Source organism: Dama dama, unplaced genomic scaffold, assembly GCF_033118175.1.
Source record: "Dama dama isolate Ldn47 unplaced genomic scaffold, ASM3311817v1 ptg000085l, whole genome shotgun sequence".
Lineage (NCBI taxonomy): Eukaryota > Metazoa > Chordata > Mammalia > Artiodactyla > Cervidae > Dama > Dama dama.
In genome coordinates this window covers 3,446,698-3,460,195 of record NW_026870902.1, presented here as the reverse complement: position 1 = coordinate 3,460,195, position 13,498 = coordinate 3,446,698, and positions in this window count along the sequence as shown.

Below are 13,498 nucleotides of genomic sequence, written 5' to 3'. Positions count from 1 at the left end.
CGGCGAGGGGGAAGTCTCATGGTTTTTCTCGAATTGCGGCCGGAACCTGGGGTATATTCTCGAGTTACGACGGGGAGGGCCCTTCCAGACACGTGTTTGTTCAGCGACATCAGGACTCCTGCCTAGGTGCGAGGGACACTTCGGGATTCTCCTAGAGTCTTGGCATGGCAATTGGGACGCGTCTCCACGTGAGGCGGGAGACCCAGGGTCCCTTTCCACGTGCCACAGGGATCCTGGGCTCCTATCCACTTTCAAGAGTATTCAGGCATCGTCTCCTTTGGAAGCATTGATCTCCTCGGACCTCTCGAGTTTTCAAAGGATGTGAGGCCTCCGTTCGCGTTGAGGCAGAGGACTAGGTCTTTCTCTGTGGTCTCCACAGGGGATTCAGACATCCCTTCGTCTTGGGAGATGCAAGACGAGCCTGCATTCAATTCACTGCAGGGATATCCGGCCTTACTTCGAGTCAGAGCATCTCGGTGTCCATTCCACTTGAGGCCACAAACTCAGGGTCCCTCTCACATACCTGTAGCTGAGAGAAGCCTCCTCTTGAGGTGCTTGTGGAAAGTTGGTATTCCCCTTGAGTCGAGGCCAGGGACTAAGCTCTCATCTCGAGTTGATTTGGGGTCCACGGATCCCTTTCGTGTTGCTCCAGTGACCTCAGCATCCCTCTAGACTTGAGCCAGTGATCTTGGTTTTTCTCTGGAGTGCCATCAAGGAAATCAAGGCTCCTTTCACGTTTGATGTGGAACACGGAATTGCTCTGCACGCAGTGCAGGGGATTCGGCCCTCATCTCTCGGCGAGGGGGAACTCTCATGGTTTTTCTCGAGTTGCGGCCGGATCCTGGGGTATATTCTCGAGTTAAGACGGGGAGGGCCCTTCCAGACACGTGTTTGTTCAACGACGTCAGGACTCCTGCCTAGGTGCGAGGGACACCTCGGTATTCTCCTCGAGTCTTGGCATGGCAATTGGGACGCGTCTCCACGTGAGGCGGGAGACCCAGGGTCCCTTTCCACGTGCCACAAGGATCCTGGGACTCCTATCCACTTTCAAGTGGAGTCAGGCATCGTCTCCTTTGGAAGCATTGATCTCCTCGGACCTCTCGAGTTTTCAAAGGATGTGAGGCCTCCGTTCGCGTTGAGGCGGAGGACTAGGTCTTTCTCTGTGGTCTCCACAGGGGATTCAGACATCCCTTCGTCTTGGGAGATGCAAGACGAGCCTGCATTCAATTCACTGCAGGGATATCCGGGCTTACTTCGAGTCAGAGCATTTCGGTGTCCATTCCACTTGAGGCCACAAACTCAGGGTCCCTCTCACATACCTGTAGCTGAGAGAAGCCTCCTCTTGAGGTGCTTGTGGAAAGTTGGTATTCCTCTTGAGTCGAAGCCAGGGACTAAGCTCTCATCTCGAGTTGATTTGGGGTCCACGGATCCCTTTCCTGTTGCTCCAGTGCCCTCAGGATCCCTCTAGACTTGAAACAGTGATCTTGGGTTTTCTCTGGAGTGCCATCAAGGAAATCAAGGCTCCTTTCACGTTTGATGTGGAACACGGAATTCCTCTGCACGCAGTGCAGGGGATTCGGGCCTCATCTCGCGGCGAGGGGGAAGTCTCATGGTTTTTCTCGAGTTGCGGCCGGAACCTGGGGTATATTCTCGAGTTACCATGGGGAGGGCCCTTCCAGACACGTGTTTGTTCAGCGACGTAAGGACTCCTGCCTAGGAATCGAGGGACACCTCGGGATTCTCCTCGAGTCTTGGCATGGCAATTGGGACGCGTCTCCATGTGACTCGGGAGACCAAGGGCCCCTTTCCACGTACCACAGGGATCCTGGGACTCCTATCCATTTTCAAGAGGAGTCAGGCATCGTCTCCTTTGGAAGCATTGATCTCCGCGGACCTCTCGAGTTTTCAAAGGATTTGAGGCCTCCGTTCGCGTTGAGGCGTAGGACTAGGTCTTTCTCTGTGGTCTCCACAGGGGATTCAGACAACCCTTCGTCTTGGGAGATGCAAGACGAGCCTGCATTCAATTCACTGCAGGGATATCCGGCCTTACTTCAAGTCAGAGCATCTCGGTGTCCATTCCACTTGAGGCCACAAACTCAGGGGCCCTCTCACATACCTGTAGCTGAGACAAGCCTCCTCTTGAGGTGCTTGTGGAAAGTTGGTATTCCTCTTGAGTCGCAGCCAGGGACTGAGCTCTCATCTCGAGTTGATTTGGGGTCCACGGAGCCCTTTTGTGTTGCTACAGTGACCTCAGGATCCCTCTAGAGTTGAGACAGTGATCTTGGGTTTTCTCTGGAGTGCCATCAAGGAAATCAAGGCTCCTTTCACGTTTGATGTGGAACACGGAATTGCTCTGCACGCAGTGCAGGGGAATCGGGCCTCATCTCGCGGCGAGGGGGAAGTCTCATGGTTTTTCTCGAGTTGCGGCCGGAACCTGGGGTATATTCTCGAGTTACGACGGGGAGGGCCCTTCCAGACACGTGTTTGTTCAGCGACGTCAGCACTCCTGCCTAGGTGCGAGGGACACCTCGGGATTCTCCTCGAGTCTTCGCATGGCAATTGGGACGCGACTCCACGTGAGGCGGGAGACCCAGTGTCGCTTTCCACGTGCCGCAGGGATCCTGGGACTCCTATCCATTTTCAAGAGGAGTCAGGCCTCGTCTCCTTTGGAAGCATTGATCTCCGCGGACCTCTCCAGTTCTCAAAGGATGTGAGGCCTCCAGTCGCGATGAGGCGGAGAACTAGGTCTTTCTCTGTGGTCTCCACAGGGGATTCAGACAATCCTTCGTCTTGGGAGATGCAAGGCGAGTCTGCATTCAGTTCACTGCAGGGATATCCGGCCTTACTTCGAGTCAGAGCATCTCGGTGTCCATTCCACTTGAGGCCACAAATTCAGGGTCCCTCTCACATACCTGTAGCTGAGAGAAGCCTCCTCTTGAGGTGCTTGTGGAAAGTTGGTATTCCTCTTGAGTCGAAGCCAGGGACTAAGCTCTCATCTTGAGTTGATTTGGGGTCCACGGAGCCCTTTCGTGTTACTCCAGTGACCTCAGGATCCCTCTAGACTTGACAGATATCTTGGGTTTTCTCTGGAGTGCCATCAAGGATTTCAAGGCTCTTTTCACGTTTGATGTGGGATACGGAATTGCTCTGCACGCAGTGCAGGGGAATCGGGACTCATCTCGCAGCGAGGGGGAAGTCTCATGGTTTTCCTCGAGTTGCGGCTGGAACCTGGGTTATATTCTCGAGATACGTCGGGGAGGGCCCTTCCAGACACGTGTTTGTTCAGCGACGTCAGGATTCTTGCCTAGGTGCGAGGGACACCTCGGGATTCTCCTCGAGTCTTGGCATGGCAATTGGGACGCGTCTCCACGTGAAAAGGGAGACCAACGGTCCCTTTCACGTGCCAGAGGGATCCTGGAACTCCTATCCATTTTCAAGAGGAGTCAGGCATCGTCTCCTTTGGAAGCATTGATCTCCTCAGACCTCTCGAATTTTCAAAGGATGTGAGGCCTCTGGTCGCGATGAGGCGGAGGACTAGGTCTTCCTCTTTTGTCTCCACAGGGGATTCAGACATCCCTTCATCTTGGGAGATGCAAGACGAGACTGCATTCAATTCACTGCAGGGATATCTGGCCTTACTTCAAGTCACAGCATCTCGGTGTCCATTCCACTTGAGGCCACAAACTCATGGTCCGTCTCACATACCTGTAGCTGAGAGAAGCCTCCTCTTAAGGTGCTTGTGGAAAGTTGGTATTCCTCTTGAGTCGAAGCCAGGGACTAAGCTCTCATCTCGAGTTGATTTGGGGTCCACGGAGCCCTTTCGTGTTGCTCCAATGACCTCAGGATCCTTTTAGACTTGAGACAGTGATCTTGGGTGTTCTCTGGAGTGCCATCAAGGAAATCAAGGCTCCTTTCACGTTTGATGTGGAACACGGAATTGCTCTGCACGCAGTGCAGGGGAATCGGGCCTCATCTCGCGGTGAGGGGAAGTCTCATGGTTTTTCTCAAGTTGCGGCCGGAACCTGGGGAATATTCTCGAGTTACGACGGGGAGGGGCCTTCCAGACACGTGTTTGTTCAGCGACGTCAGGACTCCTGACTAGGTGCGAGAGACACCTCGGGATTCTCCTCGAGTCTTGGCATGGCAATTGGGACGCGTCTCCACGTGAGGCGGGGGAACTTGTGTCCCTTTCCACGTGCCACAGGGATCCTGGGACTCCTATCCATTTTCAAGAGGAGTCAGGCATCGTCTCCTTTGGAAGCATTGATCTCAGCAGACCTTTCGAGTTTTCAAAGGATGTGAGGCCTCCGGTCGCGTTGAGGCGGAGGAATAGGTCTTTATCTGTGGTCTCCACAGGGGATTCAGACATCCCTTCGTCTTGGGAGATGCAAGACGAGCCTGCATTCAATTCTCTGCAGGGATATCCGGCCTTACTTCAAGTCAGAGCATCTCGTTGTCCATTCCACTTGAGGCCACAAACTCAGGGTCCCTGTCACATACCTGTAGCTGAGAGAAGCCTCCTCTTGAGGTGCTTGTGGAAAGTTGGTGTTCCTCTTGAGTCGAAGCCAAGGACTAAGCTCTCATCTCGAGTTGATTTGGGGTCCACGGAGCCCTTTCGTGTTGCTACAGTGACCTCAGGATCCCTCTAGACTTGAGAGAGTGATCTTGGGTTTTCTCTGGAGTGCCATCAAGGAAATCAAGGCTCCTTTCACGTTTGATGTGGAAAACAGAATTGCTCTGCACGCAGTGCAGGGGAATCGGGCCTCATATCGCACCGAAGGGGAAGTCTCATGGTTTTTCTCGAGTTGCGGCCGGAACCTGGGGTATATTCTCGAGTTACGACGGGGAGTGCCCTTCCAGACACGTGTTTGTTCAGCGACGCCAGGACTCCTGCCTAGGTGCGAGGGATACTTCGCGATTCTCCACAAGTCTTGGCATGGCAATTGGGACGCGTCTCCACGTGAGGCGGGAGACCCAGGGTCCCTTTCCACGTGCCACAGGGATGCTGGGACTCCTATCCATTTTCAAGAGGAGTCAGGCATCGTCTCCTTTGGAAGAATTGATCTCCGCGGACCTCTCGAGTTTTCAAAGGAAGTGAGGCCTCAGGTCGCAATGAGGCGGAGAACTCGGTCTTTCTCTGTGGTCTCCACAGGGGATTCAGACATCCCTTCGTCTTGGGAGATGCAAGACGAGCGTGCATTTAATTCACTGCAGGGATATCCGGCCTTACTTCGAGTCAGAGCATCTCGGTGCCCATTCCACTTGAGGCCACAAACTCAGGGTCCCTCTCACATACCTGTAGCTGAGAGAAGCCTACTCTTCAGGTGCTTGTGGAAAGCTGGTATTCCTCTTGAGTCGAAGCCAGGGACTAACCTCGCATCTCGAGTTGATTTGGGGTCCACGGAGCCCTTTCGTGTTGCTCCAGTGACCTCAGGATCCCTCTAGACTTGAGACAGTGATCTTGGGTTTTCTCTGGTGTGCCATCAAGGAAATCAAGTCTCCTTTCATGTTTGATGTGGAACACGGAATTGCTCTGCATGTAGTGCAGGGGAATCGGGCCTCATCTCGCGGCGAGGGGGAAGTCTCACTGTTCTTCTCGAGTTGCGGCCGGAAGCTTGGGTATAGTCTAGAGTTACAATGGGAAAGGCCCTTCCATACACGTGTTTGTTCAGCGACGTCAAGACACCTGCCTTGGTGCGAGGGACAACTCGGGATTCTCCTCGAGTGTTGGCATGGCAATTGGGACGCGTCTCCACGTAAGGCGGGAGACCCAGGTTCCCTTTCCACGTGCCACAGGGATCCTGGGACTCCTATCCATTTTCAAGAGGAGTCAGGCATCGTCTCCTTTGGAAGCATTGATCTCCGCGGACCTCTCGAGTTTTCAAAGGATGTGAGGCCTCCGGTCGCGATGAGTCGGAGAACTAGGTCTTTCTCTGTGGTCACCACAGGTGATTCAGACACCCCTTCGTCTTGGGAGATGCAAGACGAGCCTGCATTCAATTCACTGCAGGGATATCCGGCCTTACTTCAAGTCAGAGCATCTCGGTGTCCATTCCACTTGAGGCCACAAACTCAGGGTCCCTCTCACATACCTGTAGCTGAGAGAAGCTTCCTCTTGAGGTGCTTGTGGAAAGTTGGTATTCCTCTTGAGTCGAAGCCAGACACTAAGCTCTCATCTCGAGTTGATTTGGGGTCCATGGAGCCCTTTCGTGTTGCTCCAGTGACCTCAGGATCCCTCTAGACTTGAGACAGTGATCTTGGGTTTTCTCTGGAGTGGCATCAAGGAAATCTAGGCTCCTTTCTCTTTTGATGTGGAACACGGAATTGCTCTGCATGCAGTGCAGTTGAATCGGGCCTCATCTCGTGGCGAGGGGGAAGTCTCATGGTTTTTCTCGAGTTGCGGCCGGAACCTGGGGTATATTCGCGAGTTACGATGGGGAGGGCCCTTCCAGACACGTGTTTGTTCAGCGACGTCAGGACTCCTGCCTAGGTGCGAGGGACAACTCAGGATTCTCCTCGAGTCTTGGAATGGCATTTGGGTCGCGTCTCCACATGAGGCGGGAGATCCAGGGTCCGTTTGCACTTGCCACAGGGATCCGGTGAATCCTATCCATTTCCAAGAGGAGTCAGGCATCGTCTCCTTTGGAAGCATTGATCTCCGCAGACCTCTCGAGTTTTCAAAGGATGTGAGGCCTCCGGTCGCGATGAGGAGGAGAACTAGGTCTTTCTCTGTGGTCTCCACTGGGGATTCAGACAACCCTTCATCTTTGGAGATGCAAGACGAGCCTGCATTCAATTCACTGCAGGGATATCCGGCCTTACTTCGAGTCAGAGCTTCTCGGTGTCCATTCCACTTGAGGCCACAAACTCAGGGTCCCTCTCACATACCTGTAGCTGAGACAAGCCTCCTCTTGAGGTGCTTGTGGAAAGTTGGTATTCCTCTTGAGTCACAGCCAGGGACTGAGCTCTCATCTCGAGTTGATTTGGGGTCCACGGAGCCCTTTTGTGTTGCTACAGTGACCTCAGGATCCCTCTAGAGTTGAGACAGTGATCTTGGGTTTTCTCTGGAGTGCCATCAAGGAAATCAAGGCTCCTTTCACGTTTGATGTGGAACACGGAATTGCTCTGCACGCAGTGCAGGGGAATCGGGCCTCATCTCGCGGCGAGGGGGAAGTCTCATGGTTTTTCTCGAGTTGCGGCCGGAACCTGGGGTATATTCTCGAGTTACGACGGGGAGGGCCCTTCCAGACACGTGTTTGTTCAGCGACGTCAGCACTCCTGCCTAGGTGCGAGGGACACCTCGGGATTCTCCTCGAGTCTTCGCATGGCAATTGGGACGCGACTCCACGTGAGGCGGGAGACCCAGTGTCCCTTTCCACGTGCCGCAGGGATCCCGGGACTCCTATCCATTTTCAAGAGGAGTCAGGCCTCGTCTCCTTTGGAAGCATTGATCTCCGCGGACCTCTCGAGTTTTCAAAGGATGTGAGGGCTCCGGTCGCGATGAGGCGGAGAACTAGTTCTTTCTCTGTGGTCTCCACAGGGGATTCAGACAATCCTTCGTCTTGGGAGATGCAAGGCGAGCCTGCATTCAGTTAACTGCAGGGATATCCGGCCTTACTTCGAGTCAGAGCATCTCGGTGTCCATTCCACTTGAGGCCACAAATTCAGGGTCCCTCTCACATACCTGTAGCTGAGAGAAGCCTCCTCTTGAGGTGCTTGTGGAAAGTTGGTATTCCTCTTGAGTCGAAGCCAGGGACTAAGCTCTCATCTCGAGTTGATTTGGGGTCCACGGAGCCCTTTCGTGTTACTCCAGTGACCTCAGGATCCCTCTAGACTTGAGACAGTGATCTTGGGTTTTCTCTGCAGTGCCATCAAGGAAATCAAGGCTCCTTTCACGTTTGATGTGGAACACGGAATTGCTCTGCACACAGTGCAGGGGAATCGGGCCTCATCTCGCGGCGAGGGGGAAGTCTCATGGTTTTTCTCGAGTTGCGGCCGGAACCTGGGGTATATTCTCGAGTTACGACGGGGAGGGCCCTTCCAGACACGTGTTTGCTCAGCGACGTCAGGACTCCTGCGTAGGTGCGAGGGACACCTCGGGATTCACCTCGAGTCTTGGCATGGCAATTGGGACGCGTCTCCACGTGAGGCGGGAGACCCATGTTCCCTTTCCACGTGCCACAGGGATCCTGGGACTCCTATCCATTTTCAAGAGGAGTCAGGCAATGTCTCCTTTGGAAGCATTGATCTCCGCGGACCTCTCGAGTTTTCAAAGGATGTGAGGCCTCCGGTCGCGATGAGTCGGAGAACTAGGTCTTTCTCTGTGGTCTCGACAGGGGATTTAGATATCCCTTCGTCTTGGGAGATGCAAGACGAGCCGGCATTCAATTCACTGCAGGGATATCTGGCCTTATGTCGAGTCAGAACATCTCGGTGTCCATTCCACTTGAGGCCACTTACTCAGGGTCCCTCTCACATACCTGTAGCTGAGAGAAGCCTCCTCTTGAGGTGCTTGTGGAAAGTTGGTATTCCTCTTGAGTCGAAGCCAGGGACTAAGCTCTCATCTCGAGTTGATTTGGGGTCCACGGAGCCCTTCTTTGTTGCTCCAGTGACCTCATGATCCCTCTAGACTTGAGACAGTGATCTTGGGTTTTCTCTGGAGTGGCATCAAGGAAATCAAGGCTCCTTTCTCGTTTGATGTGGAACACGGAATTGCTCTGCATGCAGTGCAGGGGAATCGGGCCTCATCTCGTGGCGAGGGGGAAGTCTCCTGGTTTTTCTCGAGTTGCGGCCGGAACCTGGGGTATATTCGCGAGTTACGACGGGGAGGGCCCTTCCAGACACGTGTTTGTTCAGCGACGTCAGGACTCCTGCCTAGGTCCGAGGGACAACTCGGGATTCTCCTCGAGTCTTGGAATGGCATTTGGGTCGCGTCTCCACATGAGGCGGGAGACCCAGGGTCCCTTTGCACTTGCCACAGGGATCCGGGGAATCCTATCCATTTCCAAGTACTAAAGAATCGTCTCCTTTGGAAGCATTGATCTCCGCGGACCTCTCGAGTTTTCAAAGGATGTGAGGCCTCCGGTCGCGATGAGGCAGAGAACTAGGTCTTTCTCTGTGGTCTCCACTGGGGATTCAGACATCCCTTCGTCTTTGGAGATGCAAGACGAGCCTGCATTCAATTCACTGCAGGGATATCCGGCCTTACTTCGAGTCAGAGCTTCTCGGTGTCCATTCCACTTGAGGCCAAAAACTCAGGGTCCCTCTCACATTCCTGTAGCTGAAACAAGCCTCCTCTTGAGGTGCTTGTGGAAAGTTGGTATTCCTCTTGAGTCGATGCCACGGACTGAGCTCTCATCTCGAGTTGATTTGGGGTTCACGGAGCCTTTTCGTCTTGCTACAGTGACCTCAGGATCCCTCTAGACTTGAGACAGTGATCTTGCGGTTTCTCTGGAGTGCCATCAAGGAAATCAAGGCTCCTTTCACGTTTGATGTGGAACACGGAATTGCTCTGCACGCAGTGCAAGGGAATCGGGACTCATCTCGCGGCGAGGGGGAAGTCTCATGGTTTTTCTCGAGTTGCGGCCGGAACCTGGGGTATATTCGCGAGTTACGACGGGGAGGGCCCTTCCAGACACGTGTTTCTTCAGCGACGTCAGGACTCCTGCCTAGGTGCGAGGGACACCTCGGGATTCTCCTCGAGTCTTGGCATGGCAATTGGGACGCGTCTCCACGTGAGGCGGGAGACCCAGGGTCCCTTTCCACGTGCCACAGGGATCCTGGGACTCCTATCCATTTTCAAGAGGAGTGAGGCATCGTCTCCTTTGGAAGCATTGATCTCCGCGGACCTCTCGAGTTTTCAAAGGATGTGAGGCCTCCGATCGCGTGGAGTCGGACGACTAGGTCTTTCTCTGTGGTCTCTACAGGGGATTCAGACAACCCTTCGTCTTGGGAGATGCAAGACGAGCCTGCATTCAATTCACTGCAGGGATATCCGGCCTTACTTCGAGTCAGATCATCTCGGTGTCCATTCCACTTGAGGCCACAAACTCAGGGTCCCTCTCACATACCTGTAGCTGAGAGAAGCCTCCTCTTCAGGTACTTGTGGAAAGTTGGTATTCCTCTTGAGTCGAAGCCAGGGACTAAGCTCGCATCTCGAGTAGATTTGGGTTACACGGAGCCCTTTCGTGTTGCTCCAGTGACCTCAGGATCCCTCTAGACTTGAGACAGTGATCTTGGGTTTTCTCTGCAATCCCATCAAGGAAATCAAGGCTCCTTTCACGTTTGATGTGGAACACGGTACTGCTCTGCACTAAGTGCAGGGGAATCGGGCCTCATCTCGTGGCGAGGGGGAAGTCTCATGGTTTTTCTCGAGTTGCGGCCGGAACCTGGGGTATATTCGCGAGTTACGACGGGGAGGGCCCTTCCAGACACGTGTTTGTTCAGCGACGTCAGGACTCCTGCCAAGGTGCGAGGGACACCTCGGGATTCTCCTCGAGTCTTGGCATGGCAATTGGGACGCGTCTCCACGTGAGGCGGGAGACCTAGGGTACCTTTCCACGTGCCACAGGGATCCTGGGACTCCTATCCATTTTCAAGAGGAGTCAGGCATCGTCTCCTTTGGAAGCATTGATCTCCGCAGACCTCTCGAGTTTTCAAAGGATGTGAGGCCTCCGGTCGTGATGAGGCGGAGGACTAGCTCTTTCTCTGTGGTCTCCACAGGGGATTCAGACATCCCTTCGTCTTGGGAGATGCAAGACGAGCCTGCATTCAATTCACTTCAGGGATATCCGGTCTTACTTCGAGTCAGAGCATCTCGGTGTCCATTGCACTTGAATCCACAAACTCAGGGGCCCTCTCACATACCTGTAGCTGAGAGAAGCCTCCTCTTGAGGTGCTTGTGGAAAGTTGGTATTCCTCTTGAGGCGAAGCCAGGGACTAAGCTCTCATCTCGAGTTGATTTGGGGTCCACGGAGCCCTTTCGTGTTGCTCCAGTGACCTCAGGATCCCTCTAGACTTGAGACAGTGATCTTGGGTTTTCTCTGGAGTGCCATCAAGGAAATCAAGGCTCCTTTCACGTTTGATGTGGAACACGGAATTGCTCTGCACGCAGTGCAGGGGAATCGGGCCTCATCTCGCGGCGAGGGGATAGTCTCATGGTTTTTCTCGAGTTGCGGCCGGAACCTGGGGTATATTCTCGAGTTACGACGGGGAGGGCCCTTCCAGACTTGTGTTTGTTCAGCGACGTCAGGATTCCTGCCTAGGTGCGAGGGACAGCTCGGGATTCCCTTCGATTCTTGGCGTGGTAATTGGGACGCGTCTCTATGTGAGGCAGGAGACCCAGGGTCCCTTTCCACGTGCCACAGGGATCCTGGGACTCCTATCCATTTTCAAGTCATCGTCTCCTTTGGAAGCATTGATCTCCGCGGACCTCTCGAATTTTCAAAGGACGTGAGGCCTCCGTTCGCGGTGAGGCGGAGGACTAGGTCTTTCTCTGTGGACTCCAAAGGGGATTCAGACAACCCTTCGTCTTGGGAGATGCAAGACGAGCCTGCATTCAATTCACTGCAGGGATATCCGGCCTTACTTCGAGTCAGAGCATCTCGGTGTCCATTCCACTTGAGGCCACAAACTCAGGGTCCCTCTCACATACCTGTAGCTGAGAGAAGCCTCCTCTTGAGGTGCTTGTGGAAAGTTGGTATTCCTCTTGAGTCGAAGCCAGGGACTAAGCTCTCATCTCGAGTAGATTTGGGTTACACGGAGCCCTTTCGTGTTGCTCCAGTGACCTCAGGATCCCTCTAGACTTGAGACAGTGATCTTGGGTTTTCTCTGGAGTGCCATCAAGGAAATCAAGGCTCCTTTCACGTTTGATGTGGAACACGGAATTGCTCTGCACGCAGTGCAGGGGAATCGGGCCTCATCTCGCGGCGAGGGGATAGTCTCATGGTTTTTCTCGAGTTGCGGCCGGAACCTGGGGTATATTCGCGAGTTACGACGGGGAGGGCCCTTCCAGACACGTGTTTGTTCAGCGACGTCAGGACTCCTGCCAAGGTGCGAGGGACACCTCGGGATTCTCCTCGAGTCTTGGCATGGCAATTGGGACGCGTCTCCACGTGAGGCGGGAGACCTAGGGTACCTTTCCACGTGCCACAGGGATCCTTGGACTCCTATCCATTTTCAAGAGGAGTCAGGCATCATCTCCTTTGGAAGCATTGATCTCCGCAGACCTCTCGAGTTTTCAAAGGATGTGAGGCCTCCGGTCGCGATGAGGCGGAGAACTAGGACTTTCTCTGTGGTCTCCACAAAGGATTCAGACATCCCTTCGTCTTGGGAGATGCAAGACGAGCCTGCATTCAATTCACTGCAGGGATATCCGGCCTTACTTCGAGTCAGAGCATCTCGGTGTCCATTCCACTTGAGGCCACAAACTCATGGTCCCTCTCACATACCTGTAGCTGAGAGAAGCCTCCTCTTGAGGTGCTTGTGGAAAGGTGGTGTTCCTCTTGAGTAAAAGCCAAGGACTAAGCTCTCATCTCGAGTTGACTTGGGGTCCACGGAGCCCTTTCGTGTTGCTCCAGTGACCTCAGGATCCCTCTAGACTTGAGACAGTGATCTTGGGTTTTCTCTGGAGTGCCATCAAGGAAATCAAGGCTCCTTTCACGTTTGATGTGGAACACGGAATTGCTCTGCACGCAGTGCAGGGGAATCGGGCCTCATCTCGCGGCGAGGGGGAAGTCTCATGGTTTTTCTCGAATTGCGGCCGGAACCTGGGGTATATTCTCGAGTTACGACGGGGAGGGCCCTTCCAGACACGTGTTTGTTCAGCGACATCAGGACTCCTGCCTAGGTGCGAGGGACACTTCGGGATTCTCCTAGAGTCTTGGCATGGCAATTGGGACGCGTCTCCACGTGAGGCGGGAGACCCAGGGTCCCTTTCCACGTGCCACAGGGATCCTGGGCTCCTATCCACTTTCAAGAGTATTCAGGCATCGTCTCCTTTGGAAGCATTGATCTCCTCGGACCTCTCGAGTTTTCAAAGGATGTGAGGCCTCCGTTCGCGTTGAGGCAGAGGACTAGGTCTTTCTCTGTGGTCTCCACAGGGGATTCAGACATCCCTTCGTCTTGGGAGATGCAAGACGAGCCTGCATTCAATTCACTGCAGGGATATCCGGCCTTACTTCGAGTCAGAGCATCTCGGTGTCCATTCCACTTGAGGCCACAAACTCAGGGTCCCTCTCACATACCTGTAGCTGAGAGAAGCCTCCTCTTGAGGTGCTTGTGGAAAGTTGGTATTCCCCTTGAGTCGAGGCCAGGGACTAAGCTCTCATCTCGAGTTGATTTGGGGTCCACGGATCCCTTTCGTGTTGCTCCAGTGACCTCAGCATCCCTCTAGACTTGAGCCAGTGATCTTGGTTTTTCTCTGGAGTGCCATCAAGGAAATCAAGGCTCCTTTCACGTTTGATGTGGAACACGGAATTGCTCTGCACGCAGTGCAGGG